The sequence below is a fragment of the Apodemus sylvaticus genome, chromosome 3 (assembly GCF_947179515.1).
Source record: "Apodemus sylvaticus chromosome 3, mApoSyl1.1, whole genome shotgun sequence".
Lineage (NCBI taxonomy): Eukaryota > Metazoa > Chordata > Mammalia > Rodentia > Muridae > Apodemus > Apodemus sylvaticus.
This window is the reverse complement of record NC_067474.1, coordinates 56723517-56747051: the sequence shown is the minus strand read 5'-3', so window position 1 is coordinate 56747051 and position 23535 is coordinate 56723517. Positions and strand designations below refer to the sequence as shown.

Below are 23535 nucleotides of genomic sequence, written 5' to 3'. Positions count from 1 at the left end.
GGTGCGGGCAACACCTTGCTAATCCTTTGGCAGTGCCTTTCAGCCCCTGGGCTCTGGGGAGCCAAGTCCCTGTGTTTTCTGTTCCCCCTTCTCCCAGACAGTGGACTGAAGCATGCAGGGTGCCAAACGGCTAGCCAATCAGTTTGTCCAGAGCTGTAAATAAAAGGACACATGTGCACAGAGAAGGGGCTACGAGAGGAATCTAGATTGAATTACAAACACCATTTGTGGGACCAGCGTGGGGGAGGTGGCAGAGAGAGCAGAGGGAACCCTTGATGCCTTTCAAGGAAATCTCCAAGTACGCCTCCCCCTAACACACACACACACACACACACACACACACACACACACACACACACACGCCTCAGTGTGACTGTCATCTCAGGCTCACGGCCCTAGGCAACCAGGTTCCAGTCTGGCCACATTCTCAGCAGTGGGGACAGGGGTTCTGGGACTTTCCGGGATGTGCCTTATTTTTCCAGTAGAGTTCAGATGGCACCAGCGTCCAGAGCCCAGCTCCCCATGCTGGGGGAGAACACTGGGGACAACCTTTGTAGTATCAGTAAAGACATGACAACGGTATCTGCTTTAGTTATAAGACCAAGGTTAGCGTAAGTTTTGTTTTCATTCACTTACGGGGCCCTGTCCTGAGGATTCAAGAGGTTAGGCTATGAAATGTACAGAGCAAGGAGTTGCTGTAACAACGACGGGCCCAGGTTCCAATCTGACCCATGGAACTCTGGGAAATCAGTCAGCCTCACCCAGCATCAGACTGTAAACTGCTGCGATATTCCCTCAGAGGCTTGAGGTAGAACTAAAGTGAAGAGCTCATGTCTCACCTGGCAGCCGTGCTCAGCAATATGTCACCACTATCCTTCTGTCTGTGGCAGATGACCAGTGTGGCTGCTTTTCTCTTTTCCCAGTTTCCAGAAAAACCTGAAGCCTTTAGGTCTACGGCATCTGTGGGCAAATCATCTAGCAGCCAAAGGAATAAGCTGGCATGGTGGTGCACGCTTGCGACTCTAGCGCTACAGAGAGGCAGGCCGTCCTCAGCTACACAGCAAGTTCCAGGCCTGTCTAGACTGGAAGTCACACTGTCTCAAACACCACAAACAGAGCCAAGGGAGATGGGAGGACAGTCATGTCCCTTCCTTTTTTCCCCTTCACTAAGACTGGGGTCCATGATCCTGTGCCCATCACATCTACACTGGGAGGTTCTCCTGGACTCCCCCTCTACCTCCCAGAGCAAACATCCTATCTCTAGTTACCTGCTCTAACACATGCTCCCAGAGTGAAGTACTTCTCATGCACCCGAGTACCCCTCAGCTTGGCCAAGGGGAGGAGCTGTCTGGTCCCAAGATGGCGGGAGAGGTCTATCCAGGCTGTTGTATGCCCATCACAGCTGCCTATTCAGCCTACGGGCTAATAATAGCAGCTCTGATGGTGGTGGATTAAGACAGAACTGTACTTGGTGTTTATTTTTACACTCCGGCGTCAGTATCAAGTTCTACTGGTTACTGGCCAAATGTAGGGCAGCTTCCTACTCTAGGAGTGGCTTCGGGCTTCTCCGGGTTGTTAACTTGAGTTCTGGAGGAAGCTAGCTTTGTGGAAAACAGTTCTCAGCATTAACAGACAGGTGAGTGGAAGAAGCAGAAGATGCCACAGACAGACGTCTAGTCCCAAGTCTGTGGGATCACACGGACCTCAAACTGAAAGCTGCCACCCAGAGCACGCCCCTCAGTCAGGATGAGCTAATGGCTTGTCTTGGTCAGGACATATGCGCAGACAGACACACACACACATACACACACACACACACACACTGGTTGTATTAAAGTGATCAGAACAAAGTCAGGGAAGATCTCGACTCAACGTTCCCAAACTTGGCCTTGTCCGTGTCGCAGGCTGGCACTGTGTATGCTGAGGAGAGGAAGAAAAGGAATACCTGGGAGAATGTTATAGGGCATGGAAACAAAGAACAGGCTGGGAGTGCCCTCCTCTGATTTGCATAGTTTCCAATAGGAACATCAGATTTCTTAGAAATTTGTGCCAGCGGGGCTGCACTCCTACAGCTCACAACTGGCCAGAGTCACCAAGAAACCAGCTGCCTGGCCAGAAGCCAGCGCCCATGTCACCTCTTCCCAAAGGCCTATAGAATGCATCCCAGTAGCCGTATATATGCTGACTACATACAGCAAGTGGAGCCCCAAGGCTGTTTCCATCATCTCCCTGCAAGGCAGTCCTGACAGCTCTCTCCCTGCCACCCCCCCCCCCCAGGCTGACAGGAAGCAGACAGCTGGGCAGCTCATGTAAATAGCTATAGGCTTGCCTAATGATGCCACTCATCGTCCAGCAGACTGCTGGAGAATGATAAAAATGTGCCACGCGTCAGGTAGGAATGCCGAGGTGCAAAACACCAGACAAACACAGGGGAAGGTGACTCCCTCACCTCCCGGCGCTGCCTGACTCAGCCACTTCAGTGACACCAGCTGCCTTGAGGAGCCGGGGTGTGAACTCAGTCAGTACATTCTTTTTTGACCACTCAGGGCCCATCTTGCTGATCATCAGAACAACAAGGCAGTCCCAAAGACAACCAGATTTGATCGCTGGTGATAGAAGCATCTGAGCCCAGCTCCCTCGGAGGCTAGTGTGCCCGGGATCGTGGTGGGCTGCCCGAGGATAGGAACACTGCTTTCAGTTCTCGCCACTTCCTCTGATGTGCTGGGTCACACGGGGTAGGTATCTGTTCTCACAAGCTCCAGGTTTGCCACCTGGCTCTTGGACCAAAGAATTTGAGAACTGTAATTATTCACGCAGTCAGAATTTTATAGGGCATGGTTTCCTCCTGGGCTCCTCCCTCTTCTAGGACAGGGGCCATACTGAAGAGTGGCAGGTGAATAGTTAAAAACCTGCTGAGTGCCCAACAGTGGTGGCACATGCCTTTAATCCCAGCACTTGGGAGGCAGAGGCATGTGGATTTCTGAGTTCGAGGCTAGCCTGGTCTACAGAGTGAGTTCCAGGACATCCAGGGCTACACAGAGGAACCCAGTCTTGAAAAACCAAAACAAAACAAACAAAAAGAACCTGCTTAGCAACGAAGGCAGTGACTTACTACTGTGTAAGAAAGAACACAGACAGGGAAGCAGCAGGGACGAGCCCCCTTGCTCTATGGAGGAGTTGCAAACCTAACTCTCTTGACTGCAGTGGCCCAGGCCACTGGTTTGAGGCTAATGTTCCACTTGATGTACATTTGGCAGCAGGACTCACTGGCCATGGTTTAAAGGGCCCCAGAAAGCAACAGTGACGGCTGAAACAAAGGCAGTATTGTACCCCAAACCCAGCACAAGCCTTTGCCCTTTCTGTCCTGCAACTCCTCTGGCCCGGTCTCTACAATCCTTAGAGACGGAAAAAGAAATCTATTTTTCATTGACACTGATGTACTTTTCCTGCCACTGCCTTTTCTGAGATTCCAAACAGACGTGTGAACCTCTCTCGCCAGCTCTAATGATACCCACCTGCCTTTGGAGAAGGGGCTCTAAGGGACCAGCAAACTCAATCCAGAAATGGCCAGAGAGCAGATATTTGTCTCTATGGGTAATATAGTTATGCAATGCACCCTTGGGTGTTTCTTTGAAAAACACACTTCATTGTAAATTGACCATTTATAGTCGTATACTTATAGGTTTCAAAGTGATGTTATGCATATGATATGGAATAAGTGGATGATATCACCCCAAATACCTAATCTTTATTTGTAGTAAGAACATTTGAATTTTACAGTCAGAAATTTTGAAGTGTACAACCCTTTAAAAATGTAAAATCATCATGCCTTTAATACCAGTACTTGGGAGGCAGGGGCAGAGGCAAATGGATCTCTGTGAGTTAGAGGCCAGCCTGGTCTACAGAGCAGGACAGCCAGGACTACACAAAGAAACCCTGTCTTGACAAAACCAACCAACCAACCGACCAAACAAACAAAAAGGTAAAAATTACTCTTAGTAAAAGCATAGCAAAACCACCATGGCTTGGAGTATAATTTGCTGACCCCAGCTCTAGAGTGAGTATGCATCATGTATGAACACACATATGTAGTGAACATATGTAAGCACATATGTAAGCATGTATGTACATATGCACATATGCATGTTGTTTTAGATCCTAAAGGCCTCATTATATAAGATGGATATCTAGGAATTCTGCCTGTGCTGGGTGTGCTGAGAAACTTTCTTCTTCCCATGTGGCTGACAGCAGATGTTACTGTGTTAGCATTCTAGAGTTCAGTAGGAGCCTAGACCAGCTCTCTAATTCTCCTTAGTGTCACCACCCTGTGCTCCTGCAGGGTCTTTCCCTCCACTCCTCAGGGACCTACCTCTCCCTGACTCCCCTGTATGCTATGGGTCAGAACAGAAGAGAGGCTGGATATAGCAAATATGGCTGAAAAATCTAAGGGTAGGGCTCAGGCCCTTCTAAGTAGAGACAGGACTGCCTGCATGTAAGAACTATCACAAATAGTTCCAGACACCATAAATAGGAACCAAACTGCTGTAGAAGCAGCCTATGAATGATGTGGAAGTGGTTATGAATTTTATCTCCCCAGGTACAGCACACTGCAAAGAAAGAAATGGCTGACGGCTAAATAGTTAATCCTTAGAGTATTAACCGTGACTTATTAGGTACTCGGCCCACATGCTAGCTGTTGGCCATAAACACATTTCTAATCATCACAGTAACTAACTATGCAGAGTAGATAATCTAGGCCTACTTTGCAGCTGAGGAAACCCATCCTGTCTGGGATTAAGTTTATCCAGGACCACAGAGCTGGGCTTGGAGTTCTGGTCTGACTCACTCCAAAGTTCTGTCCTTACCACGCTAATCTAATACACTGTTCAAGTCCTCGGAAGAGAGAAACACTAAGTAAATGCCTTGAGACTTGTTTAGATTTTGCTGTAAAACAGCAGCAATCTTCCGGTTTGCCCTTTGCAATAATATGACTATTAATAAATGACAAGATATTAAAAATCACAAGCACAGCAATTTCCTGTTGTAGTGACTGACCTCAAATCAATACGGTTATATTCGCACGTAACCTGGTGGCTTATTTGAACTCATATTTCAGAAGACTAAAACAAAAGGTAAACATATTCACCTTTGCCTCGTGGCTACAGAGGTCTCTTCAAGAGCTTGGTGTCGCCTCTGCTATTTTGTAGATACTTTGGGCTGAACTGAATGAATCTCCTACCTTCCCAAAGCCCAGACGGCTAGCTGCCAAGCAAATATCCCTCCTTACTCTTTCTCTGCTTTGGTGACCTGGCTGACCATGAATGAGGTTGTCCAGATTAGATTCTGTGCTCCCACGCCCCTCGCAGCCCTGGGCATGCTTGTGGGGGAAGTGTGCAGCCTTCGGGGCAGTCTCTGCAGGATAGACCGGATGCATCCTTCCTCGATTCCCTGTTCCAGTAAGGCAGGTGTGATGAGTACCGCACCTGGCTAGGGCTATGAAGAGGCCCAGGGGAAGCAGCACAAGGCCCTGCTGTGGCCAGCATGGTGAGCGGCTGTGGGATGCCTCCCTGGCCAGGACTGTGCAGGTGCTGTGTAGAAGTAAACTCTTCATCTTGTCAAAGTCACGGGCAGTTTGGATTTCTGTTACTAATGCATATTCTACTTTAGATGTCCCACTACACCTCAAGAATCAAGTCTTTCTGATCCTGTCCACTGGTCCCCATCTTTATTGCCATTAAAGAGTAACCTATAATTATCGCTTGTCTGAACATTTACAACGTCTAACCCGAAACCTGGAGTCATCCTTTTAAAATGCTGTCTATTACGTTACTCTCTTGCTTGAAAACTCGTGACAGAATAACTGACTGGATATTTCAAAATGACTATCAGAGAGGATTTTGGCAAATGTTTAAGGTGACGGGTGTGCCAATTACCCTGACCTGATCATTTGACGGTATATAAATACAGAGAAATACCATACTGTGCCTTGTAAATTGTACAATTATGGTCACTTAGAGGTTTTCCAAACTTCTCAAGGTGTACCGGATCCTTTACAGTCTCTTTAGCCTCATCCTTTGCCCTGCGGTCTCTATCACCTCTGTGCTATGTAGAAACTGCTCTGCAGTGGTCTAGATAACGCCTACACATCCTTCAGATTTTCCTATAACTTTGTTAAGCCTTGATTAGCATAATGGTTCACAGATGACTACAACCCCAGTGGCCATCCTTACGAGAGAAATAAAACCACGAGTATGCACACCACGAGTATGCACGTAGCCCCAAGGGCTATAAACCATTTAACAATGCTTTTCCATTATTTTCTTTCCTCTTCGGCTGCTTGCATCTTCATCTTCGTAGCTTCTCAACCTAGCCTAAAGCCTGACACACGATAGACGCTCAAAGTGCATCCCTACCTTATACATATCGGGCTAGAGCTCTATATCTCTAAACTGGAAAGATGTCTTTCTCCAGCCTGGACTGCAGCTATCGCAAGTGTAGACAGTCTACAGTCTGATTCCGGTTTCCCCTGCTGGGGTGTGGGAATGCTGCGGGGGGAAACATGGACACCAGCTGACTTCAGGCTGGGCCTGGAGTGGCAGCGTGAGACCCAGAACGGCCTGCTCCACGCCCCTTCCTCCTTCTGCCCGCTCCCTCCCTCAGCCTTTAGCCTCACAGTCTCCAGTTCTGCCGTTAGCTCTTCATGCTGCTGAGTATCGAGGAAAGAATGCAGGATGTGTGGCAGAAAGTCCGGCACTGGTCAAGGAACATTTTGTTTTTTTCCCTTAAAAGGGCAGGGGGGAAGAGGGCAGTCTATAAAGTTACATAAGGCTGTTGTCCTTGCTGGGAGCTCTTCCAGCTCCATCTGGAAGACTCTTCAGACTGCTTAGAATTTCAAGGAAGGCCTGGGCATTTCCTGCTTGGTTAACCTATACTGGGGTCATCTCTAGATACAGGGAGGTTCTGGTCTGGGAAACCTGAGTGTTCACTCCCACTGCCAACCGCAGCCCCACCAGGCTCATGTGGGGACAGAATATTGCATAATCCGCTTTCAGACACAAACAAACCTCGCAACAAGGACAAGTCCGTTTGCTAAAACAAAGTCCATTGGTATCAGGCCTTCAGTGCCCACTCCAAAAGAGGTGGGCTCTCGGGAATCCAACAGCCCAACCCAGCAGCACAGCAACTGGGACCTGGGAAGCACACATCCATCCTTCCCGCTTCCAGGAGACACACACCCTTCCCGCTCCAGGCATGCGATCCAGGCTGGGCGGTGTGCAAAGCTGAGCCTACCTGGCACCACCCCCACTGAAACATGAATATGCAAATTATCATTTAGGCCTTGGGAATGGCTGCATTCCAAACAGTTAAATCATAAGATTTAAGAGTCTCTGGGAATGAATTCAGAGAGAATTCTTACCTGACATGTATAAGTTTCTGGGTTCAATTTTCAGTAGTGAACATGCACAAATATAAAGTGGGCTGGAGAGGTTGCTCAGTGGTTAGATCTCTTGCTATAGAGGACCTGGGTGTGTTCCTAGCACTGACAGGGCAGCTCATAACCATCCACAACTCCAGTTCTAGGGGATTATTTCATGTCCTCTTCTGGATCCCATTGGCACCATGAACGTATATACTTATAGGATACAACCAAGCATTTGTACAATACAATTAACATAAATAAATCTTTAATATATATGTAGACACACACATGCGCGCGCGCATACACACACACACACACACACACACACACACGATAGTTCTGGAGCTGTGGCAATAATATTTCTGTCCCTAACATGCTTGCTGAACAAATATGAGGATCTGAGTTTGATTAAACCTACATAAAAAGCCAGCCAGGGGGCTGGAGAATTGGTTCAGTGGTTAAGAGCACTGACTGTTCTTCCAAAGGTCCTGAGTTCAAATCCATCAACCTCATGGTGGCTCACAACCATCCATAATGAGATCTGATGCCCTCTTCTGGAGTGTCTGAAGACAGCTACAGTGTACTTACATATAATAAATATATACATCTTAAAAACAAAAAGCCAACCAAGCTAGTGTGCATTTGTGATCCCAGCAGCACTGGGGAGGTGGAAACACAGAGCTTAGCCTAACTGGCAAGTTCCAGGCCACACACAGATATACGCAAATGTACACATGAACATGCATGAATACACAGCAGGCGTCATGTACACACAGCATGTGTACAGCAGCTACCAAGCATGTTTTTAAAAATTTATAAATTTATTTATTTATTTATTTATTTATTTACTTGGGGTGGGGTGGGGTGTGTCATGATTGCTTACGGAGGTCAGGGAACAACTTTGAGGAGTTAAATCTCTCCTTCTGCCGGGCGGTGGTGGCGCACACCCATAATCCCAGCACTCTGGGAGGCATAGGCAGGCGGATTTCTGAGTTCTAGGCCAGCCTAGTCTACAGAGTTCCAGGACAGCCAGGGCTACACAGAGAAACCCTGTCTTAAAAAAAAAAAAAAGTCAAAAAGAGAAAGAAATAAAAAAAATCTCTCCTTCCAACAAGTGTGCTCCAGGGAGTTCAGTCCCCGACAACTGACAACTCAGGCTGGCAGTGTGGCAGCCGCAGCCTTTAACTACTGAGCCATCTCACCAGCTCCAGCTAACATCTCCTCCCTCTCTCTCTTTTAAGTTTTTTTTTTTTTTCTGTGCATTGGTGTTTTGCCTCTATGTATGTCTACGTGAAGGTGTTGGAAGCCCTGGAACTAGAGTTATAGACAGCTGTGAGCTGCCATGTAGGTGCTGGGAATTGAACCTGGGTCCTCTGGAAGAGCAGCCAGGGATCCTGGGCACTGGCCATCTCTCCAGACCCAACATATTTTTTTTAAAAAAGATTTATTTATTTATTTTATGTCTATGAGTACACCGTAGCTGTCTTCAGACACAACAGAAGAGGGCATCGGATCCCATTACAGATGGTTGTGAGCCACTGTGTGGTTGTTGGGAATTGAACTCGGGACCTCTGGAAGAGCAGACAGTGCTTGTAACTGCTGAGCCACCTCTCCAGCCCCCAACCCCATCTTTTTAAAATGAGATCTGCTTACATTGTACTAGCGAATACAACTGCTAGAAGAGACCGACAGCCTGACCCTAGCTGAGGTCTGCTTTGACTCATGGATTTCGCTGGAGTTTAACCCTGTTTACATTTCCCATTTATACTTAAGGCGCGAGAAGCCACACAAGCAAACCACTGACTGCCCAGGACAACGCCAGGCTGTTTGTTTTTATTTCTTTGTGATCAATGTAGACAGCTATGAAAAATGGGTATACTTTCCAGTTTTTAATCTTCCTTCCTTCCTTTCCTCCTTCCTTCCTTCTCTCCCTTCCTCCCTTCCTTATTTCTGAGACAGGGTTTCTCTCTGTAGCCCTGGCTGTCCTAAAACTCTATAGACCAGGCTGGCCTCAAACTCAGAGATTCACCTGCCTCTGTCACCCAAGTACTGGAATTAAAGGCATGCACCACCACATCTGGCTGTTTTTACTTTTCCTTAGGACAGGTTGTTGCTGTATAGATGAAGTTGAACAGAAACTGCAATCCTCCTGCCTCTGCCTCCTGTGCAGCTGCAATTACAGTTGTCTGGTTTCAATTCTATAAAGGACTAATTCCACAACACTAGGCGAGGGATATGATCATTCTCAGTATCAAATCACTTAAAATTTTAGATTTATGTATTTATTTATTTATTTATAAGTTTTCATGTACATGGGTGTTTTACCTACATGTATGTCTGCGCACCGCAGAGTGTCTGGTAGCACTGGAGGCCAGAAGAGGGGCATCAGATGCCCTGTAACTGGAGTTACAGATGATTGTGAACCACCATGTGGGTACAGGGAATCAAACCCAGGTCTTCTTTAAGAACAGCAAGTGCTCTTAACCACTAAGCCATTTATCTATTTCATTTTTATATTAGAGATACTAATACCTTTCTTACAGGTGGAAAGAAGAGTTAAGAGGAAAGGTATACAACGTCAAAGACAGTGACTGGTATTTAGTGAGGGCTCCGTAAATTACAAGTATCATAAATAATGGATGAGGAATCTCCTTTGCTCGAATCCAAACTCCTGCTCCTACCTTTTGATACTCATTTAGAGCAGGGGGCCATGTCCCTAATCACGGCCACTGTTTTCTGCTCAGGAGGTGACTGCGTTACACTCTTTGACCTTTCTGCACAACTCTGTTCTTTGTTCCTCTGTAAATTGTGAAGTGAGTCTCTCATGAGAAACATCCCAAGAGAACACAGAGAAAGAAAGGCACAGTGAATTTGATGCTATCTGCAAATCAAGAACTCCCCATCCAATAAACACAGCTAGGTATGACATGACCAACTGAATCGCCCACTGTCAACAGAACACAGTGAGTGCTCCACGGGAGCCCATGGGGGAGGTGCAAGCTTCTTAAAAAAATCTTTTATTTCCACACAGAACAGCACACAACCCTCACTATGCCCACAGCATGGCTGTAGAAAGCTCTTGCTGGGGGTGGTGACACACACATTTAATCTCAGCACTCACAAGGCAGAGGCAGATGGAGCTCTGCAAGTTTGAGGCTAGCCTGGTCTAAGTTCTGGGTTAGCCAGAGCTACACAGAGAGGCCTGGTCTCAGAAAGACGGTGATGGGGGTTGGGGGAGGAGGAGGAGGAGTCGTCTTATTTATCAATGCTTTACTTTAGGACTCCCTCAAGCCTCAACAATTCTTGCACAAGATAAACGTTTATAGTCATATAAAGCAGTGGTTCTCAACCTGTGGGACAAGGCCTCTCAGGGGTCGCCTAAGATCACTGAAAAATATAGATATTTACATTATGATTTATAACAGTAGCACAATTACAGTTATGAAGTAGCAATGACAATAATGTGTGGTTGGGGTCACCACACCATGAGGACCTGTATTAAAGCTCACAGCACCAGGGAGGTTGAGCGCTGCAAATGTCAACCACACACTATAAACCTTGGCGAGGACAGGCACAGGGGCCTGGTCTGGAGGGAGCCGGGGGTGTTGGGCTGAGCCTGAGAGGAATTTAAACAGTAGAGGCTGCGGACTAAGACTCTGGGCGGAGGAGGAAGAAACATGGGTGGCCATTTAGAAAATGACACTAAATGTGTTTTCAGTTCTGCCAAAGAACTTAGGGGAGACTCAGGAACAAATCATATAGAAAATTAAGGGAAAAAAGAGAGAGAGGGAGACAGAAAATTCCAAAGGTTACACAATAAAGTACACAGCAATAGTGTTCACACACCTCCAAGTCTCAGTAAATGCAAGACAGTAAATTAATTGGGACTTGTGAAGAAGGTAGTTTATAAATGCTGAGATTTTGCTTTCTATGCTAGGAAGTTAAAAGGTATTTCAAACTTGTTGAGATCTGATATGCAGTAAACAGTAAGTTCTAAGTCTGCCTAGGCTACAGGCCCTGCTCAGAAGCAGACAGACAGACAGACAGACAGACAGACAGACAGACAGACAGACACACACACACACACACACACACACACACACACACACACACACGCCATACTGAGGCTGTGAGCCAGGTATGGTTGTCTGTCTGAAAATCTCAGGAAGCAGAGGAACTGCTGTGGCCTGGACTACATAATGAATAAGTAAAAGAAGGGATAAATAAATGTAGTCTTAGAAATGGGCACATAGCTAGTGAACAGAAAGGGACCTGGCGGCAGTAGTTACTCTCTGGCATGGTAGGTCGCAGACGACCTGGAGTCCACTGGTGATCTTGGTAGAAGCAATCAGAGGACAGGAATAAGATTAGATCAGGGAGGACAGAGGGTCTCGGGGCTCTGGCACAGGCCTGCAATCCTAGCACTCACTCGCTAGGGAGGCAGAGGCAGGATGTTCACGACTTTGAGACAAGCTTGGTTTACATAACAAATTCAGGCCAGCCAGGATTCCACAGCGAGGCCCTGTCAGAAACAAAACAGCAACAAACACAGAAGAGCGAGGAGGGGGGGGGTCACTGGAGGGCAGGGTCACTGGAGGGCAGGGAGGGCAGCACACAGTAGCTGGGGACTGCTGCTCATCAGAAACTACTGCTCCGTAGCTTCATAACTAAGCTTACTATTTATTAAACTAAATCTGCCGACTCATGCGCACTGACCTGTGATGCTCGTAACTTTAGCAGGTGGCACCGACTGGCTACTCACAAGGTTTCTATCTATCTAATTTTCCATTTGATATTTACTCTCTCTTCCCACTTTAGAGAGAGAATCTGGCCCTAGAGGCATGTCTGACCTCAAATGTCCTGAACCGTCCAGACTGGTTTTAAACTCAGGACCCTCCAGCCTTAGCCTCCTAAGTGCTGGTGACATGTGCTGTCCCTAGCCTTCCATAAACTCTTGAATCGACTGTCTGGTCTCATTTCCTGTTACCCCTCTGATATTGTTTGTCCCAGTATCTCAGTGAACTCCAGCTTAGCAAACATGAGGGAGACTTTCAGCCACACCAATGTTATCTCTTCTGAAATACCAGTCATTTTCCTGCCTCCCCACTTTCACAAACATTCCAGGAATTTTTGCATGAAAATAATTTATTTTTGGTTTTGATTTTTTTTTTTTTTCGAGACAGTGTTTCTCTGTGTAGCCCTGGCTGTCCTGGAACTCACTCTGTAGACCAGGCTGTCCTCTAACTCAGAAATCACTTGCCTCTGCCTCCCAAGTGCTGGGACTTGTGCGCCACCACTGCCCGGTGAAAATAATTTGTTAACGTGAATATTTAAACCATTCCTCAAACACTATGATCTAGGCCTGAACTTCAACCATTTAAACATTTAAAACATTGTTATTTTGTTTTTCCTGCATGTAAGTCTGCACACCGTGTGCATGCCTGGGATTCACAGAGACCAGAAGGGAGCATCGGATTCTGTGGAATCGGAGTTACAGAGAGTTGTGAACCACCCACCGCGTGAGAGCTGGAGGTTGATCCTGGGTCCTCTGGATGAGTGGTGCTCCCTGGAGGTTGATCCTGGGTCCTCTGGATGAGTAGTGCTCCCAACCACTGAACCATCTTTCTAGCCCCTCAATCATTCTTAATAAATTTAGAATTTCAAAAACTGTAAGACAGTAAGTTCTTCCTAGGTTTTTGAGAAACCTTGGGTTCAGAGACTCCATTTCCACCCTTATGGCCAGGCCTAACACACCTTTAATCCCAGCACCTGGGAGGGAGAGTCACATAGATCTCTGTATATTCAAGGCTAGCCTGGTCTACATATGAGTTCCAAACCACCTATGACTAAATAGTGAGACTATGCCTCAAAAATTTAAAAAAAAATTTTATGTGTATGAACCATTTGCCTGCATATATATATGTACACCATGTATGTATGCATGTGCACCATGTATGCATGCATGTGCACCGTGTATGTATGCATGTGCACCACGTATGTATGCAGTGCACCGTGTATGTATGCACGTGCACCGTGTATGTATGCATGTGCACCGTGTATATATGCATGTGCACCGTGTATGTATGCATGTGCACCGTGTATGTATGCATGTGCACCGTGTATGTATGCATGTGCACCATGTATGTATGAGCACCTCTTCATGGCACGAGGAGGCCAGAGAGGGTGTCAGATCCCCCGGAGCTGGAAGTTACAGGTGGTTGTGAGATGATGCTTGGGTGCTGGGAACTGAACCCGGGTCTTCACGAGAGCAGCCAGTGATCTTAGCAGCAGAGCATTTCTCCACTCCATAGGGTTTTTCTTAGATTTTTGTTTTAGCTGGGTAGAGTGACACATGCCTTTGATCCCAGACAGTGCTTGGGAGGAAGGAGAGGTGGATCTCTGAGGAAGGAGAGATGGATCTCTGCAAGTTCAGGGCCAGCCTGGTGTACATAGTGAGTTGCAGGTCAGCTAGGACTACATAGTGAGACCATGTGTCAAAACAAAACAGTAACAGTAAAACCAAACAAGAAAAGCCCTTACACTGATCAAGCTGAGATGTGCAGGGTGAGGAGGTGAGATTACAGTTGGAACAGCAGCACTTCCCAGGGTGGTCCACAAAGCCGCACCATCTGCCCTTCCGAGGGATTTTGTTTTTAAATTATTTCAAGCCAGGCAGTGCGCTATCTATGGATTTAAAAAAATTTTTTTTTTTGTTTTAAGCTGGGCAGTGATGGTTCATGCCTTTAATCCCGGCACTTGGAAGGCAGAGGCAGGTGGATCTCTGAGAGTCTGGGGCTAGTGTACTCTACAGAGTGAGTTCCAGGACATTTGCAGGGGTGGAGCACACAGAGAAACCCTGTCTTGAATAAAAAACAAAACATAGAAGCTTTATTTTTATTTATGTGGGGTTTTTTTTTGTTTTGTTTTTTACATCCATGCATGATGTGCAGAGGCTACAAGAAAGCTTCAGATCCCCTGGAACTAGAGTTTCAAATGATTGTTAACCACAACATGGGTGTTAGGAACCAAATCCACGGTCTCTGGAAGAGCAGCCGGCGCTCTTACCTGCTGGGCCCTCTCTCCAGCCCCCTTCCTAGGCGTATTTTTAGGTATGTGAGCACCTGGGCCTTATGCTAGACTTCCCAACAGTGATTTCAGGAGTGATGCAGGTAGAATTTTTTGTTCTCCTCTTAAAATTTGAAAGCATATGTCTAGGTAAAATTGGAGGAAGTCACTTCTAATCAGGAGCCCTCTGGTTCTTAGTATCTCCATGCACACAGATATTTAAACTGTATCTGTACTTAATCAAAACCCCAAGTTGTCATATTGCAAACAAGAAAGTATGACTAGAAAAACATCTTTTTTTAAACTCAGGCCCAAATAAAACAAGTTGACAAATGAGTTTAGGCCTTAGAGTCAAAAGGAGAGAAGGATCTACAGTTCAGCTGGCCCTGTTCAGCTCACTGACTTCAGGCCAAGAGCTTCCTAGGAATTAGGACGGTATGTACGCGGTGGTGGTTTGTATACGCTTGGCCCAGGGAGTGGTGCAATTAGGAAGTGAGGTCTTATTGGAGTAGGTGTGTCACTGTGGGCGTGGGCTTAAGAACCTCACCCCAGGTTTCCTGGAAGTAGGTCTTCCACTAGCAACCTTCAGATGAAAATGCAGAACTCTCCTGCACCATGCCTCCCAGGATGCTGCCCTGCTCCCACCTTGATGATAATGGACTGAACCTCTGAACCTGTAAGCCAGCTCCAACTAAATGTCATCCTTGTAAGAGTTGCCTCAGTCACGGTGTCTGTTCACAGCAGTAAAACCCAAACTAAGACATACGCACTAAGTATTTGGTAATGTTTCTCTCAAACCACTGCTGCACAGCTGCACAGGTTGTAGTCTCCCAACCCAACCATGTCTCTTAACTTCTGATTAGTTGGGACCCATGACTCAGTGGGACAAACAGCTTTCCAGAGCCTGGCACTTGCTGTACACCTAGCAATTTGGGGCAGCCGAGGCAAGAAAATCCCGAGTTTGAAGCCGGCCCATGCTACATAGTGGACTGTCTCAAAACGATGAACAACAAACATTCTAGGACCCTTGCACCACACTCAGCCAACTCATAAAATTCCACCTGCAGCTTTTTGGTTTAGCTCTCCAGCAAATAAATGAAGCCTTTGGAGCATAGGATAGCTACATTGAGGCAAGAGGGCAGACAGGTCGAACCCATTTCATCTATAATTTCACACATTTACATACAGCAGGCCCATCACTCCCCCCTCCCCCATCTCCTTGGCTGAGAGCGTGTGCCATTCTTGCAGGCGACTGGTTCCCAGCACCAACATGGCAACTTAAAACTCTGATGCTTTCTTTTGGCTTCCAAGGGGCACCAGGTATGCATAGGGCACACGTATGTACATATAGGCAAGACATTCACACACATAAAATAAAAACAAATAAATCTTCAATATATATATATATATATATATATATATATATATATATATATATATATATAAAGAAAACAAAAAAACCTTTATAAAGAAAACAAAAAACCTTAGCTGCACTTTTGTTCTTATTTAGACCACATAGGTTATAATGTAACTTTGCCAATTCTGTTTTTTAAAGATTAAAAAAATTACATGACTGTAAGTATGTCTGTATGTGTATATGCACATGTGCAAGGGTTCACTAAGGCCAAAAAAATAACCGAGCACCAGAGCTTCTGGAGCTGGAGTGACAGGCAGTTGTAAGGTGTTTGATGGGTGCTGGGAACTGAATTCTGGTCCTCTGACCAGGAACCAAGGACTCTTCATAGCTGGGCCACTTCTCCAGTCCCACAATTCTCTACTGTTAATTAATGGACCGTTTTTTCCCTAGGTGTCACCTGAGGACTTAGATACCAAATCATCCGATCCGTAAGGACTAGGTATTGAGAGTAAGTACACTTTGCTATGCCAACTCTGTTCACCAGTTACCAGGAGGCCTAGCCTGAGAAGTGAGGCCAATGGATAAATAAGTAGATGACATCCAAATTAAAAAATAAGGAAAATTATCTTTATCCCCAGATAAAGTGATCCCACAATCAGAACGCCCCCTCAAAATTCCACAAAAAGCATTTACAAGAATTTATGTAAAGTTACAGGACACAAAATTAACAGGGAGAGATCAGTTGTGTTTCTACACATGAACCATGAAAAATCCAAAATGGAAACTAAGAAAATGATTCTGTATATTATAACACCAAAAAGAAAAAAAAACTTAGGAATAAACTTAGTCAAAGAAATAAAAGACCTGTACACTGAGTTCAAAGTCAGCCTGGGTTTGACAGGCTGGGTTAAACAGACCTTGTCTAAAAGAAACAAAAAATAATCAAGAAAGAAAAGCCAGCTCATGGGACAGGAGCAAATAAGTCACAAAGCACGTATCTGGTTGGCAGGTTAATGTTTAAAAATGTAAAGAACTCAAGTAACTCAGCCATAGAAAACCACCCAGTAAGAAACGGCAAGGACTTGAGTAGATATTTCCCAAAATAAGAGCTACAGCAGTAAATGTACAAACCACGCCTCACAGCTCAGCAACGGTGGAGGGCAAACAAATCCGCAGGAGGGAGCCTGGGAGGGAAGGGAGAAGGTAGCCACCTGAGAAGCTGAGGCAGGAGGATCACTAACTAGCTCCAGGCCTGCTCCCACTACATCCCGAGGGCAAGGGCAATCCCAGGAGGCCTAGGTCAGTGTGGAACGAAGGGCTTGTGCCTCAGCTTAAAGGGAGAACACTTCACTGGAGTTCCAGAGGCTTTGAATTTGACTCCTGGCATCGTAAGACAGAATTACAAAACAAACAAAACCTATAATGACATTACTTTATACTCATAAGGATAGCTACTTAAAACCTATAGGATCACAAGTGTTGGTGAGGATATGGAAAAGCAGACAACCCCTTGCACACTGAAGGGTGTGAGAACGTGTACAGTGTTTGAGAAACTATGCTGGTTCTTGGAATAAAAATAAACTCACACAATTATCATATAACCCAGCAACTCCTTTCCTGCTATACGCACAAACCTTAAGGACCTCATCACATGGGCAGTCATATTCGTTCCCAGCATTATTCCTAACAAATAAAAGGTGAAAGCGACCCAAGAGTATGCCGACAGATAGACAAACGGAATGTGGCATGCACATGTTTACACACATGTGTGTGCACACACACGGTGTTACTCAGCCTTAACTATGAGGATGTTTCTGATATGAGCTATAACATGGATAAAATTGAAAACATTGTTAGGTAAAAGAATCAAGTTTTGGCTGGGCAGTGGTGGCGCACACCTTTAATCCCAGCACTTGGAAGGCAGAGGCAGGTGGATTTCGAGTTTGAGGCCAGCCTGGTCAATAGAGTGAGTTCCAGGACAGCCATGGCTATATACAGAGAAACCCTGTCTCGGAAAACCAAAAAAAAAAAAAAAAGAAGGAAATGCAGAGCCCAGGAGATGAGAGGCGGGGAAGTGGGGAGTCAGTCTCACTGGTGCAGAGTCAGTTTAGGAGATGAGAAAAGGAGTTAAAGAGATGACTTAGTAATTAAGAGCAGCCAGTGCTCTTCCAGAGGACCTGGGTTCGATTCCCAGCACCCACATGCTGGCTCACAATTATCCTTAATTCCAGTCCCAGGGGGATGAGACGCTCTCTTCTGGCCTGCTAGGGCTTCTTGCATGGATTTGGTGCACAGACACGAACAGGCAAAACACCATACACATAAAAATAAATAAACAAATAAAAATGTAAAAAGATAAAAGTTCTAAGAATGGATGAAGATGGCTGTACAATACAAAGTTTTATCATAACGAACAGGAGAGTAATTTTAGTATGACAGAGAATGTGTTATCAGTTACACTCTTGTTAGAATCCCACACCCACCATTCCACCCCAACGCCCGAAGCCAGTGTCTTAGAGCAGTGTAACTACCTGGCCACCCAAAAGGTGCTCCCACGTAAGACAAACCACTGGATATGAAGAACAATATTGCAAACCACTGCTGGCGGGTACCTTCTGGGTAAGCAGAGCAGTCAGAGAATTTCCCAGTCCTGCCTGTCCTTAGCCTAGCACGGACTGCATGACCTCCTTGGTCAAGTGACTTTTTGCAGAATGCACAGTCATTGTGCATGAGTAACAGGCAGACAGGAAGAAAAGGGTGAGTTATTGTCCTAAATATGCAAGTGAGCCCTGAGAGGAAAATAGAACACATAAGCCTCCCCATGAACTACGGTTGCCAGTTTTAGCAAGTAAAATTATAGGGCTCTGTTGTTTATCAGAAATTCAAATTTAACTGGGCAACAATCTTTTTTTTTTTTTTTTTTTTTTTTTTTTTTTTTTTTTTGGATTTGGCTTTTCCAGGACAGGGTTTCTCTGTGTAGTCCTGGCTGTCCTGGAACTCACTCTGTAGACCAGGCTGGCCTCGAACTCAGAAATCTGCCTGCCTCTGCCTCTGCCTCCCAGAGTGCTGGGATTACAGGCACGCGCCACCACCGCCCGGCACTGGGCAACAATCTTATTTGGCAATGCTCTGACATTCTGGGATTGAGGAGAAAAATCAATAATCTAGACTGTTCTGATCTGGGGTTACTGAGGCCCACAAGGAGCCTAGGCCAGAAAAAGTAGAAAGTTCTGTTAAAAAAATATACTGATCACACAAAAGGAAAGTATAAAGTCATATTGCTTAATTAGGCTCAGGAGTCTCTCCCCATGCTGAGTTTCTGTGATCTAGAATTTCATTTTACAAAGACGAGTCAAAGGGTAGGAGAATCAAAGCAGACACAGACAAGAAAAAAAAACACCCTCTAAGGCAGGCTTACCTTCTAACAGTGAAGGTCAAATTGGGTGTGGTGTCCCACACCTTTAATCCCATCACTTGGAAGGCAGAGGCGGGCAGATGTCTATGAGTTCAAGGCTTGCCAGGGCTACAAAGCGAGACCCGGTCAAAGAAAACAAAATAAAACAACCAGCCAACCAACAACAAAAGGGCCTTTCACCATCCTATAAAAACCAGAGAAAAGCAGCAAGGAACGACGGTCTAGTGCGGGCAGCGGGAGGGGCACTAGGTACAGTGTTTAGATGGCGTCTTCCCTTGAAGCCACACTGCGGCTTAGGCTCAACGAAGCCCCGGAAGGTGCTCTGATCAGGCACTACTTCCTAGCTTGAGAGCGGCTACCCGTTTCCCAACCTTATTTCATCATCCAGCAACACCGCCTACTTTCCTTAAAGCCTGGGCCATAAATAGATCCCGGAACCCCGACCCTAACCAAGGTCCTTCGCTTCTTCAACCTGCCCGAAGCACCAACTACCTACAGTCAGACTTTAGGGCTAGGGCTGGCTCTAGACTTCCTCCCCAGGGAGAGGAGCATCTAGTCTCCAGGGAAGAGGAGCTGTAACCCTGGCAAAGCTCTTTCTAGATTATCTGGGTAACCTCTAAGGAACTAACCAGTAAGAATCTCTGAAGCCTTAAGATTGCCTTCAAAAAATAAACAAAACATAAACAGTAGGTATGTAGAAATCCTAATGCAAATGAAACTGGAAGAACGAATGGATTTTGTATATTCCTAGGCCGACAGACAGAACTAATGCCCCAAATGGAATCCCCTTCCAGCTTTATGTAATAGACACACCTATCCTGCCCCGCAGCCCCTGCATTGGACTCACTCATTCATTCATTCATTCGTTCGTTCGTTCGTTCGTTCACCTGCTCATAAGGTATTTAATTCGTGCTACTATGTGCCAGGCACTGAGCTGGGGGCAGGGGAAACAAAAATGAGTATTGAGTGCATGGCCCTCTTGGTATCTGCAGGGCCACCTTGGGAATCCACAGCTAGTCTATGACAATGGATCACCTTGTCCTTTGTGGCAGGTGAGGGTAGTAATGGGGCACTGGCGAGGTAAAGGTTTTCTCCAGATAAAAGTAGGTGAGAATGAGAGAGGAAGGAAGCAGGCGTTGGGCAAGGACCAACTTGGGGACCGGGATCCAAAGGCGCAGAGGGAGGGCGCAGAGGACCCACTGAGGTCACTGCCCGAATGACAGGCAGCTGTGCTCTCACGGTGAGGACACAGATGTGGGTTCAGCGATGGCTGGCACGAGCCGGTCCAGGCGTCTCGGGGGAAGGGGGACAGTTTGAGGAGACGGTTGGGGGTGGACCTTAGATGGTGCCCAAAGGGCAGGATGGTGCTGGGTTTCTGGAGGGTTCCTTGGCTCTCCGAACAGCAGGGTCTGCAGCAGAGCCAGGGACCAGAGGGTGCAGAGGGGAGGCGCGAGGGCGGGGCGGCCAGGCAGGGCGCCTAGCGAAGGGCAGGGTGAGTTGGAAGCTGAGGCCCCGTCCCGAGGGACCCCTCGCAATGTGGAGGCAGTGGGTGTCCAGGGTCCCGATCGCCTCAGGAGAGGCGCGCCTACCTTGCTTCTGGCCTCGGCCGCGTCTCTCCGCGCGGGCGGCGTCGTCTCGCGCCTCCCGGCGCCTCCAGGGGTCGCGTGGCAGCCCACGCCGGCGCTCCCCTCCGCTCCCCTCGGCTCCGCGCGTTGGTAACGCCCGGCGCCCCCTGCAGGCGTGGTGCCGATGGTCCGCTCTGGGCAGCCCTCGCGCGGCCCCTCCGCGAGGCGCGTTGGTTCAGCCCGCCAAGCCCGCGGGCGCGCCCACCTCCCCGGCTGCGGCGCTGCGCACAGCGCGAGTCACCGAGTCACGCGCACAGCTTTGCCGGGAGCCAGCGGGCGGAGTGCGGCGCCGCCCTGCGCTTGAGCCGCAGGAGCGGGTGCGTAGACCAGGGGACCTCCGGAGCAGGTGCGCGTGACCTCCAGCTTCGCCCAAGGCAGCGAGCCTCACTGTGGATTCCAAGAGAACACGATGAAAAAAATGAAAAAAAAAATGTTAAAAAAAAAAAAAAAACAAAAACCCCAAAGAACAAGGACAAAACCGCGAAAGCTTGACTTCCCTTGAGACCAGTGAACTCAGCCTCTGGGGTGTGCTGTGGGCAGGATGGCACTTGGGCTTTGGTATTTTTAAAAAGTACCCCATGCACAGTCAGGGTGAAATCTGGCACCCATACTCCTTGGAGGGCAGCCCATGCCGTGCTGGGTATATAAAGGATACCAGTGCCTCCATGCTGCTTCTGGTGGAGTGGGCAGTTGTTCTGCAGGAGTTATTGGAAAGCCACTGAGCAGCAGCCGTTCTAGAAATGGTGAGAGTCTGAGACCCCTGCCCTTTAGGAATCGCAGCCTTGCTAGGCTAGCCCAGGAAGCAGGTTAAAGTCACACTGCCTCGCAGTCACAGAAGTGCTTGGCACTGACTGAGTTTTAAAGAATGGATGAGAGGTAAAAGTTTGTTGGGCATGGTGTCACATGCCTTTAATCCTACAGGGGCAGACGGATCTCTTTGAGAGTTTGAGGTGTTTGGCTGGAACCTCTGCTCATCCCCTGCACACGCTGGGCATCCCCGCCCCCCTACCCCAGCCCTCCCTCTATTTAGAGAAAATCCCAGGCTGATATGTCATCACATTTCCCCATTTCCAGCAACCCACCCAAGAGTGCCTGCCCAGGGCTCAGATTCGGACTGTGTGTGGACACCGCCCCAGCTCCTAGCTGGCACGTCATCACTCCTCGCCTAAACTCCGTAAACCCCCTTGCTCTAGCCGCAGACCTCCACCGTGAGATCCGTGAACCCTCCTGAGAGCTGCTCCTAATAAACCCGTCTTTATCTGCTTTTTATCGGGTCTAGCCTAGCCTATATCTGAGTAACAGAGTGAGAGGGAGAGAGAGATTATATCTATCTGCTGGTAAGCCTGCTCTATGTGGTGGGTTCCAAGGGGAGGAACCAAGAGGAGGCTACAGACATAATGAACCGTGTCTCAAAAAGCAAGCAAGGAAAAAGCAAAAACAGCTGTAGAAGGAACCAGCATATGTGGCTCCTTTGAAAGATAAGGGGCAGCTTTGAGGGGCGAGAAATGGTGGAGCCCTGGAAGGGACCACTGGGCTGGCTGATGATGGAGACCTTCCCATAATGACTTGGGGCTTACCTGTAAAGGACGGAGAGACAATGAAGTGCTGTCTTGCTTGTTTTCTGTTTTCTGAGGCAAGGGCTCACTATGTAGCTCTGACTGGCCTGCAACTCTGTAAGTAGACTAGGCTGGCCTCAGAGATCTGCCTGCCTTTCCAGTGCTGTGATTAAAAACTGTGCCATAACCCCCCATTACCCCACCCCCCTCAAAGTCAAGTTGTGACGATTTTGCATGAGGGTGAAGTGAAGAGGCTTGTTAGCTCTTCCAAAAGGTTCAGGCACCTTGGACCAGCAGAAGCCAGAAAAAGGCATCAGACCTCCAAGCAGAGGTTGTGAGTCACCATGTGGGTGCTAGGAATCAAATCCAAGTCTTTCTGCACTCCACTGTTCCAACCACATCTAGCTATCCAGCCCTTTGCTGTGTTGTGTATGGCTGTATTAACAGCCACGTTAGGGCCACTACACTATTTATTCTGCACAGAAAGTCTTTTTTTTTTTTTTTTTTTTTTTTTTTTTTTTTTTTTGAGACAGAGTCTCACTGTGTAGTTTTGGCTGGTCTGAAACATACTATGTCAGGCTGGCCATAAACTTACAGACATCTGCCTGTCTCTGCTTCCTGAGCACTGGGATTCAAAGCGTGCCCCACCAATTCCATAGATTTGAAAAACTCTCAAGTAGCCAGACTTGCGTGGCAAGCACCCTTATCCTCCATCAGATCCTGTCGCTTTCTCAGGACACCCTTCAGGGACTACTAAATATCAAGCGGCAGTTTATCATTCCAAAGCCTCTCACTATTAACGGTGGCAGTTGTGGGCTGGAGAGGTGGCTCGGGGGTTAAGAGTGCTGGCTGCTCTGCCACAGAATCTGGGTTTGTTCCCAGCAGTTGTGGCTGCTCACAACTGTCTAGAACTCCAGGTCCAGGGGGTCAGATGTCCTCTTCTGGCCTCCGCAGACACTGTGTACATGTGGTGCACAGATGCACACGCAGCAAAACACAGACAGCAAAATAATGAACAAAACCAGAGTAGCACCTGTCTGCTGAACTTTGAATAATGGCTTGTCCCCCCAGAGTTCGTCACTCCCCATTACAAGGTA

General features: G+C 47.3%; 1 protein-coding gene across 1 annotated transcript in view; it reads right to left on the bottom strand.

Moving 5' to 3' along the window:
* The window catches only part of Rusc2 (RUN and SH3 domain containing 2), a 47326-nt gene extending 26252 nt beyond the window's left edge, over positions 1–21074 (bottom strand). The window contains exon 1 of the mRNA XM_052176339.1: positions 20847–21074. The gene's annotated coding sequence lies outside the window, so the exon portion shown is untranslated. The remainder of the gene's footprint in view (positions 1–20846) is intronic.
* Between the last annotated feature and the right edge of the window lie 2461 nt (positions 21075–23535).